Raw genomic sequence first — 17,919 nt, forward strand, 5'->3', positions numbered from 1 at the left:
CAATTAATTCGTCACATCCAAACTATTATGATTATTATTATTTTTTTTTAATTCTTCAATAATGATCAAAGAACATTATCAAACTGTCATGTTTCTTGCTTGGCACAAATTTTATCTAAAAACCTAGGCCTATTGAACATGAGGCCTCTATAGATCATTCTTATTTCATTATGTAATTAAAAAATGATTTCTCCTTTGTGTGGGACCCATTATGATTGATTGAAGACTGCTTTTCCTCATATCATATTATTCTTTATTTGAAATTTTACACATGAAAGGTGAGGCCTCTAGTATCTGGTTGGGAATCCGAGTCCATGGAGATGGTTTCCTCATAGATCCTGAAACTGAATAATATAATGTAGGGCAAGACTCAGCTTTTATACAGGCTCTCCATTCAAATATTAGCAATTTAATCAGGAAAAACTATAATTGCTTTCATAGTTCGTAGCCTACCTGTATCAATGACATCTTTGTACGTAGAGTACATATCCTTTCTAGTTTCTAATTTTGTTGAGAAAATTGCTGTTATTCATTATTACGCCAATCAATATGCATAATATGCCATAATTATTTTTGTTAATTGTTGATGACATTGAATTATATAATTGGAAAATTACATAAAATGATGATTCTCCTAATCTAGTAGACAAGATTGATGATTGATTTGAATAACTACTTCAACAAAACCGAAAAGGATAAGCAGTTTGAATTCTATTCTTTTATACACTACTTTTGTAGATACTCCTCTACAATATCTTTAGATATCTTATCTTCTAATAGATAACCTATCTATCAATAGATAACTACTATCAAATTCTATTTTAATCTTTTCATGAAAGGTACAAAAAAAGATGCAAAGATATTTTGATATTTTTTTAGACTTCTGACGATAACATTAAGTGAACGAGATCATCCTTTTTCAATACATTCATTATTATGATATTATCAATCGTAGTAGTAGGTAACATACAATATTTCCGACTATGAATGATTTGATAACAAATCATTAGTTATAAAGATTACATCAGGTACGTACGTGAATCTTTAGTTATAAAGATTACATCAGGTACGTACGTGAATTGTGGTGTGTGAATACCTAGCTCCGTATCGTGCTGCATTTAGTTGTGCAACCGGTTTAGCCTTCGAAGTCTGTGTGCTGAACTGGCTATCATGCCTGTAGCTCGTTCGGTGTTCCTCGAGCCAACAGGCCAGCAAAAGCAAAGCCAGCCAGTGCCTTCATGGCTGAGAGTGCTGTGAGTTCGGCAAAGTGTGTTCCCTCTTTCTTACGTGGCGTTTTACTTTTATTTATCCCACAGTTCACCGCGATTGTGTGTTTATTCTGTACAAATCCTCACCCAAAATACAGAAATGTGATCTAGTGTTTAGTTTTCTCGAGTGAAAGTGTGATAGCAAATCAAAAATGTTCAGGTGTCAGTCAGTGAAGTAGAATCTTTCCATACATTCCAATCTCAGTTCAACCTGTTCTTTGAAATTCGCTCAGTGGTTCTCTTCTGCTCCAACATTTTAAAAGTGATTGTGTGAATTGATGTAGTGTGATAAGGTGTTGTCTAATGGTTGAATCTGTAGGTCGAGTGTTTTTTTTGTTTCAAATACTTGAAGTTTTCTCTGGATAAAGTGAAGTTTCTTAAAACGGTTTTGAATTTTCAGCGGTTTTTACCGTTGCAGAATACATTTTCAGAAGAAACTACATTAACACACTGGATTTACTTTGGATTATTTATTTGGATAACATTATGAAACAGTAAGTGCAATTTTTTCTGGTTTATGGTGTTTTTTGCATCCCAATAATTTTGTTTTATGCATTCCTTGAATTTATTGTAAAGACTCAAATCAGAATAATACAAAGTCGGCAATCTCACAGTTAACAGCTCCTACAGCAATCGAATTTTAGACGAGCGAATGATCATCAACCAATGTCACAATTCGGAATATAATTGCATGCGTTTTATAATAATTAGAAGTAATCAATATTGAATGGTGCACTATCCTCTAGCACATGAAGTATCAATGAGAAGGTAGTGAAGTTACCAAGAAAAAGGAAAAAGCTTTGGGCCGGTACAGTACGGTACCCAACATTTTGTTTATCCCCAAGAAAATATGAAAGATACATTTTGCAAACATCACCAAATACACTGATAATAATTCATTCAATAACATCCAACTCTCCGACAAAGAAACTCACCACGTTTTTGTAAACGTTTTAGTTCATATATCATCAAAATTTAATCTTTTTGATCCCTATTTTAATTTTTTATATCAATGGAAAAGGATGAAGATTTATTGAAAAACTGAATCAAAATCTTCAAAAAAACATTTTAGTGCTTTCCTAAACTAATTCAGTTACCTAAAATTGAAATAGGATTCGCTAATTTACCGAAAATTATGATTATTAGGAATGTCAAAGTTGCCGGTAACATTCAAACCCATCTGGTCTTTTTCACTATTGTGAACTTGCTTATTAATATATCTGTACGGTATAATATAATCATAATGCATATTAAATAGTCGGCGAATTTTCAATCAACTGAATTTACTCACTCGATAAGCATTAGAAAATGACGGTAGTCTTAATTTGGGACAAATTTCGTCGATAGAAAACACTTCTCATTGATTCCATTCACTTTTATTCTGAAATCTACTTGACCAAGTTGTTCAGAAACAGAAGCATTATGTTACAGGAAAACATTGGACACTTTTAGCTGACACCTTACTAATCATTCATTACTAGCATTTCCTTTGTATTGAACACGTGGGCGAAAATGATCACTTTCATTTTCAAAATACAATAATAGAAATTGAACAATTGAAATGTTCTCTGACAAGTTTACATTTTCTGAAAAGTATAAAAATACATTTTCTGTAACAATTATAAATTTTTTATTATCATTAAACGAAAATCCAAATTCATTAGCATTTGATTAATTGCAATATCTCAGTAATTTCGATTTGTATAAATTTTGCTTGTGACAAAAATTTATTCTCAATGTAGGCTTATGGATAAGTCTGATAAAACACTTAAAATAAAAAAAGACGGTACATAATGGTGATACATTTCTGATACATTGAAACATCAAGATCAAAGATAGAACATACGAATTACCGTAGAGATATATTCGCTTTATCTTCTAGGAAAGCGATGATGATTGATAATGGTTTTATATACATTTTTTTTTCGATTAGTTCTAATTTATTTTCTGTATTTTTCATTATTTTTGTAGGAATATATATTCTTTCTCATTTCAGTATTGAACCTCTCTATACGACCTTGCATTACTTTCAAGAAGTGAAACTTAAACTTATCCAATGACAGTTCAATCCACAGTCAATTTATTTTCAATTGTTTTAGAACAATAATTCTGTTCTTTTCATTGAGTTCAAAATGCATATGAGATAATTTCATAGCACAAATAGTATTGTTTTGAACATTCTTTTATGAATATTTACGTTTTACAGTAGTCTTATCTATGAGAGTGTCACTGTACATACAAAAAAGAAGAAAAACATATAGTTAGTTGAATGATAAATAACCAAACACCATATTTAGATAAAGTTTGAAGGTTATCACACCTTTTTGCAATCTCGGTTCACTGATAGGTCACCCAGTCACCCTGAATTCAGTTAGGCTATATTAATTTATATCATTAAACATTCCTAATTAATTTGTAATAGACATTACATTGATATGACTTACGTTTTTTGTTTAATTGATTGATTACATTGAGATACTTCACATACCATTCTAATTTTTCAAATCACATCTACGTAGGCTACAAACCGTATATCACATTTTATAAGAAGAACTACATTTTGATATTGCATAAATGCAGTAGTCTAACTTTATAATAAACAATAGAAAAAATAAAGTTTTTCATAGAACATATTATTCTTAATGTTCTTTGAAACTCGATTGATTTATTAGGTAATTTATGTATATTGTTCCATAATTGTCATATTTATGAACGTCAACTCAACCAAATCAATAAGAAACTTCTATCATTATATATAATGAAACATAATTGTGAGTACAATTTTTTATAGACATGATTCGTTGATTGTCAAGTTTGGTGAATACTTGCACTATGTTACAGTATTCACTTGGAAGTTAGAAGTCTATTTTTGAAGTGGAATAGAACACTAGAAAGCTATCAACAATAATAAATAATGGAAATTCAACTTTTGAGTCTCATTGTTTGTAGATGGTGCTGTTCATGGGAATAACAATTATTCTCAGAATCTCATCAACAATAATTGATTCCCTTTCTTCTGAAACTTTTTTTTGAAATAGGAAAATTATCAATTCAGGTTTCATTTAGGTTTTTTCGACCATGTATAGTAGATTAGTGAATTTTTATAGACATTCATGAATATTTATGCCCTTGGACCCTATCCTGAATGGATCATCGCGAGCCATATGAACGTGGGTTTGTCTCCCTTTTGAAAGTGTGGGTTGAAGAAAATCGACAACAAATTAATGCCCTCAGAAACTGTCTGTACTGTGAAAATATAATAAAAGTAACTTTCTATCATATCTTCCATTTTGTTGAAAGATCTTTACTTATGTTTGGAAACCAGAAAATTATTGAGAGTGATTAGGCCATATTGATATTTATGATTCACTTGATTATAATTACTTGATTACTTCCTTGTAATTACTAGTTTACTTGATTACTTGTTTTGTAATTTCACATAAAGTAAAAAGAGAGTGATTTGGTGAAACCTCTCAATAGAATTCCAATAGCCTCTTGGTTTGAACTTTTATAACATCACTTTGTTTTCAGATGCTCATTTTTTATCAGTTTCAGGGCATTTTCTGGGATATTTCTGGTTGGATCAATAGGTTCGACTTATAAATGATTGGTAGTTTACTTAGGAATTCTAGGAAGGGGCGTAACATTTCTAGGATAGGGCGCTAAAAACACCGTATTTCACGTTAGAAGCCATAAAAACTGTTGAAGCGTGAAAACCATTCTGAACAGGTAGACTGTGTGCTAGTTCAAAAATTTTCATTGTGTTTGGATTGTATATCGAAAAGATTTCAAGTCATTTTACTTGAAATGAATAACATTGAACTGAGGTCAATCCATGGTCGTGATTTATCATCTTCTTGAGATTGAAAAAATATTGAAACTATTATGTTAATGTCCCTTTTTGTTGATCCAGAAACCAGACCACCTTATTGGAACGAATTATCATCTGATCATAATATAGTCAACCATCAATTATTACTTTATTGACCGAGCGAAGTGAGGTCTAAGATTCAAGTCGACGGTTTGGCATTTCTCTTAATGTTTAAATGTTTATATGTTTATATGTTGCGCATTTACGACGAAGCTCGGTAATAGATTTTCATGAAATTTGACAGGTATGTTCCTTTTTTTAATTGCGCGTCGACGTATTGTCACGGTGAGATTCGCCAAACAGCTTTGATAAGCAACTTTCTATAATAATAAGCTAAAAATTACAACTACCCACCTTTATTGGCTGTTGAAATAACAACAAAATCTATGATATATTCATTTATTAAGATCCAGATTCACAAACAGTTGTAAATGGTTTTCGAATAACCTATAACAGCATAATGAATGTTTGTTTACAATAAGGGTTAGTTTCTCGATGCAACTGAGCCGGTTTTGCTTGTTTTCTCGTTTTTATTTGTAAAATTATGTATTTATTCTATATGGCACACCAGTGCACATTTCTTCATTTGTAGCCATCCTATAGGTAGATTCGTTTTTCTGACCAGTGATTGGTCATTAACTGGTCATGTGACCTTTTCTTCCCCAAACCTAGCTTCTCAATTTCTGAGAAGAAGGAAGAGAGAGAGAGAGAGTGATTAACTGAGCACTCTAATGGAGAGTCGTTTGTAACTCCTATTTGTTATTTTCTTTGTCGTTTTAAATGTTTCATTGTTAAATTTATGTAAGAGTGCTAAATTCAATTTTAATGTAGAGTTCCCGTAACGTTAGAATTTAATTTGATTACCAAGTCTCAGTTGAAAAGGAGTTATTATGTAATTATTACAATCGCGAGCCAAATAATGAAGCCTAATATGATGCCATGCAGCCTGACGAAAGATGCCAGCCATGCAGTGAACAATCTTCATGAGTGAGTGCGCGTATATTATGGGCCCATACAAATGTGAGTGATTTATATATTATTATTTCAAAATCTCTTCGACTCAATTTTCCATAGACAAACTGGTATATCGTTTGTAAAAATTCTGACGTTACACTGTCCAAACTTGAGTCGGGCAACCCTTGGGTGAAAGCACTACATGCTCATCCTTAATAAATTTATAAACTTGAAAGAACTTTTTAAAATTCAAATTATATTGTTTATGGGCGTAACCCTTCATTATCAAATTCATTTATTACTTATTGAACCAACAATATTCTTATATGATTTAGTAAATTTAATAAATGCAACTTGTCATCACATGTTGTTCCTTAGTGACCCTGTGTTCGACCTTGCTTATAGCTTATTTATTTGCTAATATCATATTCATTTCAGAGGCTAATAGTAACCCATCATCGAGTTACTTGATCTTGAGAAAAAATAGTACAATTAATCCTTTATTAATTGTCAGGAAAATAATCTAGTATACTCTAGACATTTTTCCCTATTTCGTGTGACAAGGGTACTTCCCAAAACAGGAGTTTACCCTCAGATAAGTGCCGTCACCGACAGGAGACTGGTATAACCAATCGCAGTATATACAAGGTTTTTTGAAATTTTGCATTTCAAGGATAATATAAAAGGAGAAAGGAGCCTCCTTCATACGCCAATATTAGAGTAAAAATCAGACTATAGAATTATTCATCACAAATCAGCTGACAATTGATTACACAGATGATGTGTGGAGAAGCCAGTCTATTGCTGTATTTCCATAAGGTATATAGTTTCAATCAGGTACTTGTGGATGATACTGCGTGAGTTCTACTGTTCACAGAACTACTATTATGATGTATTTAGTGAGAATGAATGTGAAAAAACAAAAGTTGAAAAGAATAAAATCAGTTTATTTTGAAGAAATTTAGTATTAGAGCCAAGTCTCATCTTAATTTATTCCCAAGGTTCAGTATACCTCAAGAAAAATTGTATCTTCTCATTCAAATTCTATCATGGCTTTCGGAGACGCAAATTTTCTGTACATTAGTGACTTCTATTATTAATCAGAATAATCTCACATGAACAGAAACTATTAAGATTTATACATCTGAAGACCTTTGTTCTTTGTGGAACTCGACAGCAGAGAACTTCATAGGAAATTATTGATAGGTTCGTGATATTAAATATTAATATTTCGTGATGTTAATATTACGGTTTGAATAAATCTGTTTCCATCCTTATCATCTGAAAACGTAATCCGTTTTATACATCTGTGATATCAGAGATGTGGCAAATATCATTCTGTTGTCATAATTCTAAAAAAATGCAGCACATTCGAAAGGAAATAGTTAACTACAAAATAATTATTGTCATGATTGATAGATAGTACAAAGCTATTGCTTTCACCAAAAGTGGAATAGAGTAAAGATGAAAGCTGTGATCCCATTATTTTACAATTTGTAATAATTGTCGAGATGTCAATTAAAATGTGAAAAGAAAATCGTTGAACAGATGTGAGATGTCAGCAGTTAGTACTCCGTTGACAGGTAGCAAAAAACATTCACATCCATCTTTTACGGGGTCTGCCCACACTTCTCCTTCCAACCGGGTTATACAACATGACTGCCCTGGGAATCCTGCCGCTCTCCATCCTTTCAACATGCTCTTTCCAGTTTTGCCGATTTTCTTCGATCTTCTGCCATATGGAGATTATGTTGAGCTCGCTTCTTATATCAACATTATGAAGCCTATCTTCCCTTGTGCACCCTTTTACTGCTCTTAAAAACCTCATTTCGGCAGCCTGTAACCTACTCCATTCTTTCTTCCTAGGTATCCAAGATTCAGAGCCATATAAGAGCGTTGGAATAGCCATAACCTTATAGAATTTGAGTTTTGTCTCTCTCCTGGCTCTGTTTCTCAAAGTCCTATTTATTGTTCCACAAATGGATTGGAATCTATTCAATTTTACACTCAAGTCTTGGTCCATTTCATAGGTTATATCACAACCCAAATACTTGAAATGTGATACTTGTTCCAGGACTTTATTATCGAGGACTATTTTAGATCTCAATGGATATTTTCCCTGGAAAGCCATCACCTTGGTTTTGCTGAATGAGATCTTCATGCCATACTCAGCACTGAGGAGATTTAGATGGTATAATGCTCTCTGCAGATCATCCTCAGTTTCTTGCAATATTACCTGGTCATCAGCGAACCACAGTGAACTGAGAATCATTGTAGGAGATATTTGGATGCCTCCTTGTATCTTTTGCTTCCAACTTCTGCACAGATCATCAGCATACACATTGAACAATGTTGGAGAGAGCGGACAACCTTGTCTTAAGCCAACATTGGTGCAAATTTCCTGTGTTAATGAACCTGAACAATCCAAGATTATAGTCGTTCCATGATACAAGCTCTTGATAACCTCAACTAGGTGGATTGGGAAACCTCTTCTTATTAATTTTTCAAATAATAACTGTCGATCTACTTTGTCAAACGCTTTTTCGTAGTCTACAAATGCAAGGTGTGTCTCTACATTAAATTCTACTCGTTTTGCAATTATCTGCTTCAATGAAAAAACATCGTCAATACAAGACCTTCCTTTTCTAAAGCCGGCCTGCTCTTCCAATAAAAGCACATCCGAGATTTTTCTGAGCCTATTGTTCAAGATTTTACTGTATAGCTTATACACATTGCTCAATAAACTTATCCCTCTATAATTATTTGGATTATTCCTGCTGCCTTTTTTGAAAAGTGATATAACTATTGCTTTTCTCCAATCTTCAGGAATATACCTTGATGTCCAGCACATGTTTATCAAGTGAAGTAAGCGAAATTTTAAAAGTGTGCCTCCATATTTCAGTAGTTCTGAGTTTATGTGATCCAAGCAAAATGTGAATGCGAAAAAACATTGTACAATCAAAATGTTGGTTAGCCTAATGGCCATTATTACTGATTTCTCTCGCTCCGAATAATGAACTATGGTGCGGGCTATGTTAAAAAAAATCACTTGAAACGGGATTGATAGTGAACTTTGGTGTTAACCAGGTAGAGGCATAAAGGCGAATGACCTAACAACATGCTTGGCTCATTACAATGTTCTCTTTTATTCAAAGAGAGAGCTCCAAATAAGAGAGAACGTGATTTGTGTGAGAGAAACTGGGAGAGTGCATATGCTGGCTGGTATCTACAAAGTAGGTTAGGTCAAACCTTGTGAGCTCGATTTCAATGCATCAGCCTCTCTCATGCCTGATGCCTCGATTCTCTGGTCCGTTTATGCTTGACAGGCATGCAACTTGGCGGTACTAAATTACTCCTAGCTACATGAGTTTGCTGTTATCAAATGATTATATGACATCCTGTGTGGAGGTTCTAAATCTGGAATGAAAAATGTGGATTGTCTTGAGAGTCTTAATCTCACCTACATGATGGCATTCTTAAACCTATAACGTACCCGGTTTTAAAACTGAAATTAGGATACTTTTGCTATACTTCATGCGTCAGTATTTCATTCCATTCACTACTTATCAATCCTTCACGATTTTACATTTTCAAATACATTTCTTTGAATCTTACTTGATGTCATATTCAAATTTTAGTGACACCTGTTTATTCTGAATAAAATCTGAGGGATTTAGTCTTTTCCTCGCTCTTCTTCGTTCAAGAGGAAACCATTCACAGTTCCTTGAATAGGTATAGATAATAGATAACTTTCAAATGATTTCTCTTCTAGGTAGTGTAATGTTGAACAGTTAAATTAATATAACAACTGCTCCCTCCAATAAATAAAGGCAGCCAATGAGGTTGGAGCAGCCAGTTTTATCTCTTCTAAAAGTTGAAGAATATTATTCACGTTTGGCCACTACAATATTTCTTCAAAGGGTTTGCCCCAAAAGAACACTAATTACCTCTTGAAGATCAGTTTCAATAACTCAATTGCATGGAATTGCTTCACATCAACCAAAAACTCCTTATTCTAGTTGTTGTTGTTGTTGAGCATCGTAAACATGAAGTAGTTTTGTTGTAGTATATGTGTAGGAGAAGTAACTTGTGTCATCTGTCGTCTCATTAGTCTGAAAAAGGCCTGCTTGGCCAATATTGCTGTCCAGAAATGGAGTGGTGTGCTTGGAGCATGTAATGATAGCTCATTCAGAAAAATAGGACGTGTCGTAGTCTTCTCCTTCTTTATAGCCTACGTGCTTATTCATTGTTTCTCCCTTTGGACTTCCATTTCGAGTACCTTTATGACCAGTGGTCACTCCCACACACACACACACACACACACACACACACACACACACACACACACACACACCACACACACACACACACACACACACACACACACACACACACACACACACACACACACACACACACACTTACGCGTGCGTCCAGGCCCCTCCTTGTCGTATGCCGGAGCGAAAACAGTAATTAAGCAACTTAAATACTCGTGAGTTTTTTCAACTCTTCTATCAACAGAAGCTCTTTAAATTATCCTTTTTATTATCCGTTTCTTTTTTCCACCTCGTTTTGAAGCCACTACAATAGATCTGTATCTGTGCACAGAGGCCCATATTTATATATTATACAAACAGTAAAAAGCAAGAAGATATTATTTATAGTTGAGCACCTGCACTGGATATGTATATACAGTAGGCTGCTTCATACAGTAATACAGTAGCTGTAAGATATGTGGTAGATCGCTTGGTTTTGTGCTAACTTCTTCATTTTTTATTTTCCCATTGCGTCTTGAAAAGAAAAATTTACTTAGGAGTCTTCATTTTTTATAAGGGATTCCTTCTCTCTGCAATTGACTAAAAGTGGAACCCACTTATGTATCAATCCTACTAGCATGCTCTTTGTCTCTTTTGTTCCTACACTCTTTGCAGTGACTTCTAAAACTTTTCCCTTCATTTTCTACGGATTAATTCCTGCGTTGAATATACTGTAGGTATACTTCATCAAATGAATCCGATTAAAAAACTTGTTCTTCAACGTATTATCCTTCTCATTAATTTCAATAAAAGTTAGATGAAACTTTATTCAAATGACAAGATGTGTTTATTGAAGAGGACTGGCAATCATTTAATTTCAACCAATCTGAAAAAAGTCATTTTTAAAATTATTTTATTGAGTTAAAAGTATGTAAGCTCAAGTTGTTTCACACCTGCACGTTCAAGAAAGTCATGAATTTATTGAAAATATAGGACGCTTCAGAACGTGCCCTATCAGTGATACTTTGCTTTTCCGGCCTATAAATTTCACAATTACCGTCGCTTGGATTCATAAGTTAATACCATCATTCGTTTTTGGTGTCGTTAATAACGCTTCTTCTTCGCATACAACTTTCAGTGGCAGAATAAACTAATGGTTCTCGGATTTAATGTCGCGGAAACTGCGATGTTATCGCACCAGACATCTCTGAATTATGTCATAGTCATTACATCATCTTCTGAACTTTAAAAAAAACATCTGAACTACTACCCTGGTGATTCATCAGACTCATTCAAGCTTGTTAAAAGGCTATTGTAAAACGCCTACTAACCGTGAATTCGAATTTTTTTGTTGGTTCGTTTTTACAATGCTGTGTTTTTATGGCGTAATAATATATTGCCCGGTTTTTTATTATGATTATTTCAGCGTGAGCACTGAGCCTTATAATGATAATGAAATGTTTGCCTTGAATGATCTTAATAATAATGAATGCGAAAATATATATTCTGTATTATCCCCATACAATTAATTTATTCCCTTGAAATCTCTATAGAGAAAACTGCTAAACATATTCCTGAACCATCATCAGATCTATGATGAAAAAAATATAACTTATTTAGTAGTGAATATTGATAAAACTCATACAGTCCTGTTTCTTTGTATGAAATTTGAATAGATCATGAATTTATTAAGCCTCGTATTCCAACATTTTATATTGGATAAACATGTCAATGAAAATAAAAACATGCTTCATACAATCTCACAATCACATTATTCATTTTTTTTAGTTTAGTGTATTACCAAAGATAGGATAGATTGCGTGTTTATGCACACGTTTATTCATCATGTGGAAAAATAATATAAATAATAAATAAGTCATTTTTGTGGAGTAAATAATATTGTTCCTTCTTGATTCCAATCTGAATTGGGGAAAGAGAATTTGTGAACAAATGCTTTACCTTTTTTATTTTTTGTTAAATTCAATAAGCATGATTCAATATAAACTGAATTGAACATGACATTTGCACTGGATTCAACCTTCTAGTGATACAATTAAATTGAATGTTAGGATGTTTTATTGCATAAGCGTTTTCATTATTAAGTGAACTTAGGTATGTCTTTTCGTGAACTTGAGCTACATAAATGTCAGTTGAAATGAAACAAAATCAATTCGAGCATGTTACGTTCCAACAAAGAGATAGACTGAACGGTGGATATGAATTCTGAATCGCGATGCGATATTGCATAGTTTTTTCGACAGAAATCTCAGCAAGTTTACCCAGCTCCACATGAACAAGAGAGCACTTTTAAATAACGGGCCCTGATATTTCATTGGAAAAGGTCGGAAATTGCCTGCCTGAATGGAGACTGCAGACACATTATTACTCACTGTTTGTTGACTTGCAATATTTGCCAACTTTGGCTTTGGGTCTGCGTCTGGTTGTGTCGATGATGTTCAAAAACATTGGGCTTCGGGCTGAATACCGCCGCAACTGTGTTTTCTCTTTTCTGGAGCAAAGTATCGATCTTCTATGTTGCCAGACGCAGTTCAAGAGAAAGTTTACCTTTCGCTACGACGGAAACGAGAGAGAGAAGAGTACATAGGAAAGAGACAGTAATAAAACACAATAGTCAGCAGCTTTTGTTTCCACTTTCGCCTCTCCTGACAGTTTCTTCCGCGGCTCATTGGAAGCGCGAACCGTAGACAGACGGCAATTAAAACGTTCCCAGTGCAATCAGTTGAAAAATGTGTGAAAAGCTATGTTAATTGCCTTCTAAACATTTCTAATTCTCCTGGCGTTTTCCGCTTGTTATCTCCTCTTTCATAATGGAATGGAATTTCTAGCTTTGTTGTGCTAATGTGGTGTTTACACTCTCACCTTTTTACCTACCACGAGAATCTTTCGGGTATGGAATTCAATCTTGTGAAAAATGATTGAATTATTATTCAATTATTGCTCACTCCAATATTATGTAAGCCGTTGACTGTCCACCAATTGACTTCAAAACGTTCATTTTCATTCTTGAGTTTTGTCTTTAATTGAACTATTAGAAAAATATTAGCATTTTCCAATTGCATGATTGAACATTTCAGTTTAAGTACATTCTCTTACGTTTTTAAACTATCGTTGCCAAATTTTGTGTTTTAAAAACTTTTCATCATCATACCTGTTATTTGCTTTTGAAGACTGTAAGTTCTTTTTTGCATTTATTCAATAATATTTAATAAAATGACTGGCTTTTGCCTAAAACTGCTCCCTTAATAATATTATAATAAATCATTGAACTTTTATGAAATGATATAATAATTTATCTATATGAAAATAATTTATATGGGATACATGGTGATTAATAAAAAGAATATTAAATTAATTGCAATACCTAATGCAAGTTGTAGCTGATAAGTATTAATATTCTATAGCGTTAAAACAGTAATCCTATGCCTTTCTGCAGCTTTCTGCTTTTCTATACATGCTCCAAGTTTTTTTTTCACTTCTTGTCCTGGGATCTGGGTCCTATATAACATTATAGAATATACAAAAGCCTATATCGCATTATAGGACCTACCACCCATATGCCATATACAGCATTATATGAACATCAGCAAGGAATTCTCTGATTTCTGATACTTGACCAACCGAAAGGTGTGAGCCAAAAATGCACTCATCTGGCGCCAGCACCTGTTTTGGCGACAGACCCACAGACAGACAACCAATTTGACAAAGAGATCATGATTGTCTGGAAGGTGAAGCATGCATGAATAGCAAGCATAATAGCACAAAACACAAGACTTCTTCGACTAGCCGTGATAGATCGCCAGTGGGCAGGCAGACTCCTCACTCCTCTGTCCAGGTGAAGTTCACAAGACTGGTGAGTGGTGAGAGGGTGATGGTGAGGAACACCTTTAGCGTTTGCATTCCTTTCCCCATTTCCATTCAGAGCCGAAGCCTCTCTTCAAGGGGAACGCAAAGCAGAGATTCTGCCGCGCTCTCAGGCCTTCAATGTCGCTCGTCGCTCGCCCTCAGGCCTTCTTCTTCTACGGCCTTCTCTTCTGCTCCGGCCTTTTTTCTTCTAATTAGACAGAGAACCAGTTCTTCGCGCGTCGCCCATATAAATATGCATTTTATGAATACTATGTATATACGCATTTTATCGCCACCACTATGCTCTGCTACCATTACTAGGCAGCTGAATTCTGAGCGAAAAATAGCCTTCCACTAATAATAATTATCATTCTAAAATAGCAGCAGACGAGAGTCGTAAACAAGTGCTGTTGTGTATGATGTGGGCCGTTGTTATGTAGGGCATTGTATTAGTAGCTGATCATCTTTGAAAGTTGGTGGTGACTGATTTACTTTCTAGTCTCAAGGTTAGGAAACTGGTTGTTTTTTGCTGGACTATTCTATTTCATCTTATTGGTGGAGGGGGGTTTTTTATCTATTGATAATTCTCTTCATATTTTCATTGGATCTATTGGTGATTCTCATCATAGTTTTTTAATTAGCATATTCATGTATGAGAATAAATAAGTAAGACACTAGCTAGATAAGTAAGAAATCAATCAGGGTTTACCAGTTTCCTATTTTAATGTTATTAAAAGTATGATGTTTTTGAAGGAATAGCACTATAATTATCATCCATTGATGAGTAAAATAGAATAAGTGAGATTACGATTTTATAGATGGAAACAAATGATAATAAATTAATTTGTTCAGATGCTAATGTATAAAAATGTTCATTATAATGAACGGCATATAATTTGGATTTTTATTGAATAATAAACAACTCATACAATGTTCCTTAAAATGATAAAGTTAATTAGAATAATTAATAACGCTAACAAACACGATGAGTCAGGAAAAAAACTGATAAAACAAAAATGCTACTGTGTGAAATTAGACATCTCAATAAAATACACCCTTTTTTAGCATGTCATGCCTGTAGGGGTGATGGTGTGTTATCACCGTTAACAATCAATGCCGGAAGCACCCTTGTAACTTCCGGTTAGCCACCTGTCGATTTCCGGCTTCCGGTCTGCCACTTCTTCTTTTCCATCAATGAGCCGTGCAGTGCTTGTATGCATTGTCATTACCCTCTAACCCACATGACCAATGGTGAAAGTGCACACGCCCATTTTATTTATTTGTCGGTTTGTTGATGTGTGAATCGGTCTTTGTGTGCACAGTCGCTCTGATTTTGTGTGAATTTGCCCTTCGCCCGCATCTGTGATGGTGTACAAGTACAAGTCACGGCTCAATGACCATCGAAAAGTGGACTTGTAGAGAGGCTGCAATCAAAGACCAAATAGAGATTTCGAATTAGGTCTTAGTAGGAGTTTGAGGGTGGGTAACAAATTCATGCAATCATGGACTTCAATGACAATAGAGAATAGAGTATTGATATAGTATAATTAGGGTGATGATTCAATTGGAGTGGCCGTAGTCGAGTGGATCAGATGCTGGCTTTATGATTCAGAAGCCCGGGTTCAAATCACGGCCCGAGCAAGATATTTATCTCGGGCCACTCCCGTGTTTCGGATGGACACGTTAAGTCGTTGGTCCCGGCTGCCTAAAAAGCGGTCGTTAGGTCATGTCAGAGGCCCTAAAATTGATCAGTTGCGACCTGAAAACTCTGACACCAGACCTGAGCCAGCCAGGTCACACGATATTATTATTTTATTATTCAAATTCAAATTAGGATGTAGATTTTATTAGGTATACTTCAGCTTATTCTCATTTGTTTACAATATTGATAATATCGAGTGACCTGGCTGTCTCAGGTGTCAGAGTTTTCAGGTTGCAAATGATCAATTTCAGGGTCCCTGACATGATCTAACGACGGCTTTTAGGTAGTCGTGACCGACGACATAACGTGTTCATCCGAAACAATTTCAAGGTTCACAATGTCGAGGCTTGTTTCTTTCAAATAAAATCATTTTCTTCACCTCATTTTAATGAGATGTATTTCTCACTTGACATATTCATGATACTCTTTGATTCGTCTTCTACAGTTCCACAAAGTAGAAGGAATTCTTTCTTCTCTGTGACAGTTCTCAGCTATGGTGATAAAGCATGCTTCAGTTTATAGACTCCAGAGTTTGTAATTCGTATTATGTTTTTGAGTGCCTGAATATCTCCATTTTGTATTGAAAACATAGCCTATCCTACAAATACTTTCCATAGAGGATTTTCAGTAGCTCCTATTCAAATTTACCTCTTGAGACTGTAGCTACAGACGAATAGATTGGGAAGATTTACAAATATTGAGAGGAAATGTATGTACAGAAAATATCTAGTATCGTTGCTGTGACTTTGGCCCAGGCATCCTTCCATATCATGTGATTTTTCTTCCTATTTGAAAATGAACTTATATGGAGATTTGATTCATGAACTACTTATTTGGGCTTTTTTCATGTATTGAAAAAGGGACCAGTTTTGTCTTGCCGAGAGTTTCTCTAATGCACATAATCAAGTTGTTAGTGAATTGATATTACACCTGTGACTGTCTAAAACATTGCTGACCATAGGGCACCTGTGATGCAGAACTGCCGGCAAAAGATCCAGAGTGGATGAGAGGGCGAGAGAAAAAGTAGAGAGAGCAGAAAGCGAGTGATCGCTGCTTGGTCTTCAAACGGTACGGTGCATTATCAAGCTCCCGTATCCGGTTAGTCCGGTTCCAGGGCTTCAGTTGGTGATGCTGCTTCTCATGTAGCTGCAAAGAATTTGTTCAAATCAACCTGTGCATCGAAAATCACCTGAAACTATTGTCCTCTTCACTCTAAAGAGGATTTTTAAACTATTGTTCTCTTCAACTCTGAAGAGGAATTGAAGCGAAAGTTCAACCAATATGCTATATTGAGCTATAAAATGCAAAACACAATTTTTATATTGAAATTAATTCATAATGGTAACCGATGCCATAAACTGTTTGTTCTAACATTCACAGCTCTAACGTTATAGTCCAGCTCAACATCTTCTGTATGAGTTGTTCAAATTTCAGTTGACAACCTTGATTTTGTATTCAAAAATATAGAAATACACAGCTGAATTGCTTTTGTAGTTTTAGTGTTAAATGAAACACTTCAATGGATTTAGCCCTAATATTGGTGATAGAAGAAAAGAGGATATAATACTTGGTAAACTTTGTAGTTTCCATTTTTATATGATAGAATATTGATATTGATTATTTGGTGAAATTCTACAATTGTAGTGAAATTGATATTATCATATTGTGCAGAGGTTCCATAATATTAATAGACTAATATTAATATTGTGGTATGATTCCACACATAAATATAAACTACTAAGCTTACTACTATCAATAATATTAATCTGTAAAATATTCCTGAAGACTTATTATCAGGAACCTTATATTTCTGTAACTTTTATAACGTCTCTGTATCGCTGATTAGTGGAGATTCAATAGATTTATAGAATCAAGAGATTCGATGGATTTGCTGAATTTTAATAATTTGTCAACTTAGATAGTCTAATTATCATCTTGTTTGTTATTAAGCTGACCAACATTTAGGCTACGTCTTCTTATCGGTAAATTAACAAAACTGAAACT

The 17,919-nt window shown here is 34.3% G+C and overlaps 1 protein-coding gene across 6 annotated transcripts in view; it reads left to right on the forward strand.

Annotated features, from left to right (window-relative positions):
• The window catches only part of LOC111057853 (apoptosis-stimulating of p53 protein 1), a 376,427-nt gene that overhangs the window by 144,539 nt on the left and 213,969 nt on the right, over positions 1 to 17,919 (forward strand). The window contains exon 1 of one of the 6 annotated variants that reach the window (XM_039437719.1): positions 1,194 to 1,762. The exons of the other annotated variants lie outside the window; for them this stretch is intronic. The gene's annotated coding sequence lies outside the window, so the exon portion shown is untranslated. Of the gene's footprint in view, positions 1 to 1,193; positions 1,763 to 17,919 lie in introns of those variants that run through there. 6 annotated transcript variants of the gene reach the window in all.

The sequence above is a fragment of the Nilaparvata lugens genome, chromosome 11 (genome assembly GCF_014356525.2).
Source record: "Nilaparvata lugens isolate BPH chromosome 11, ASM1435652v1, whole genome shotgun sequence".
Classification (NCBI taxonomy): domain Eukaryota; kingdom Metazoa; phylum Arthropoda; class Insecta; order Hemiptera; family Delphacidae; genus Nilaparvata; species Nilaparvata lugens.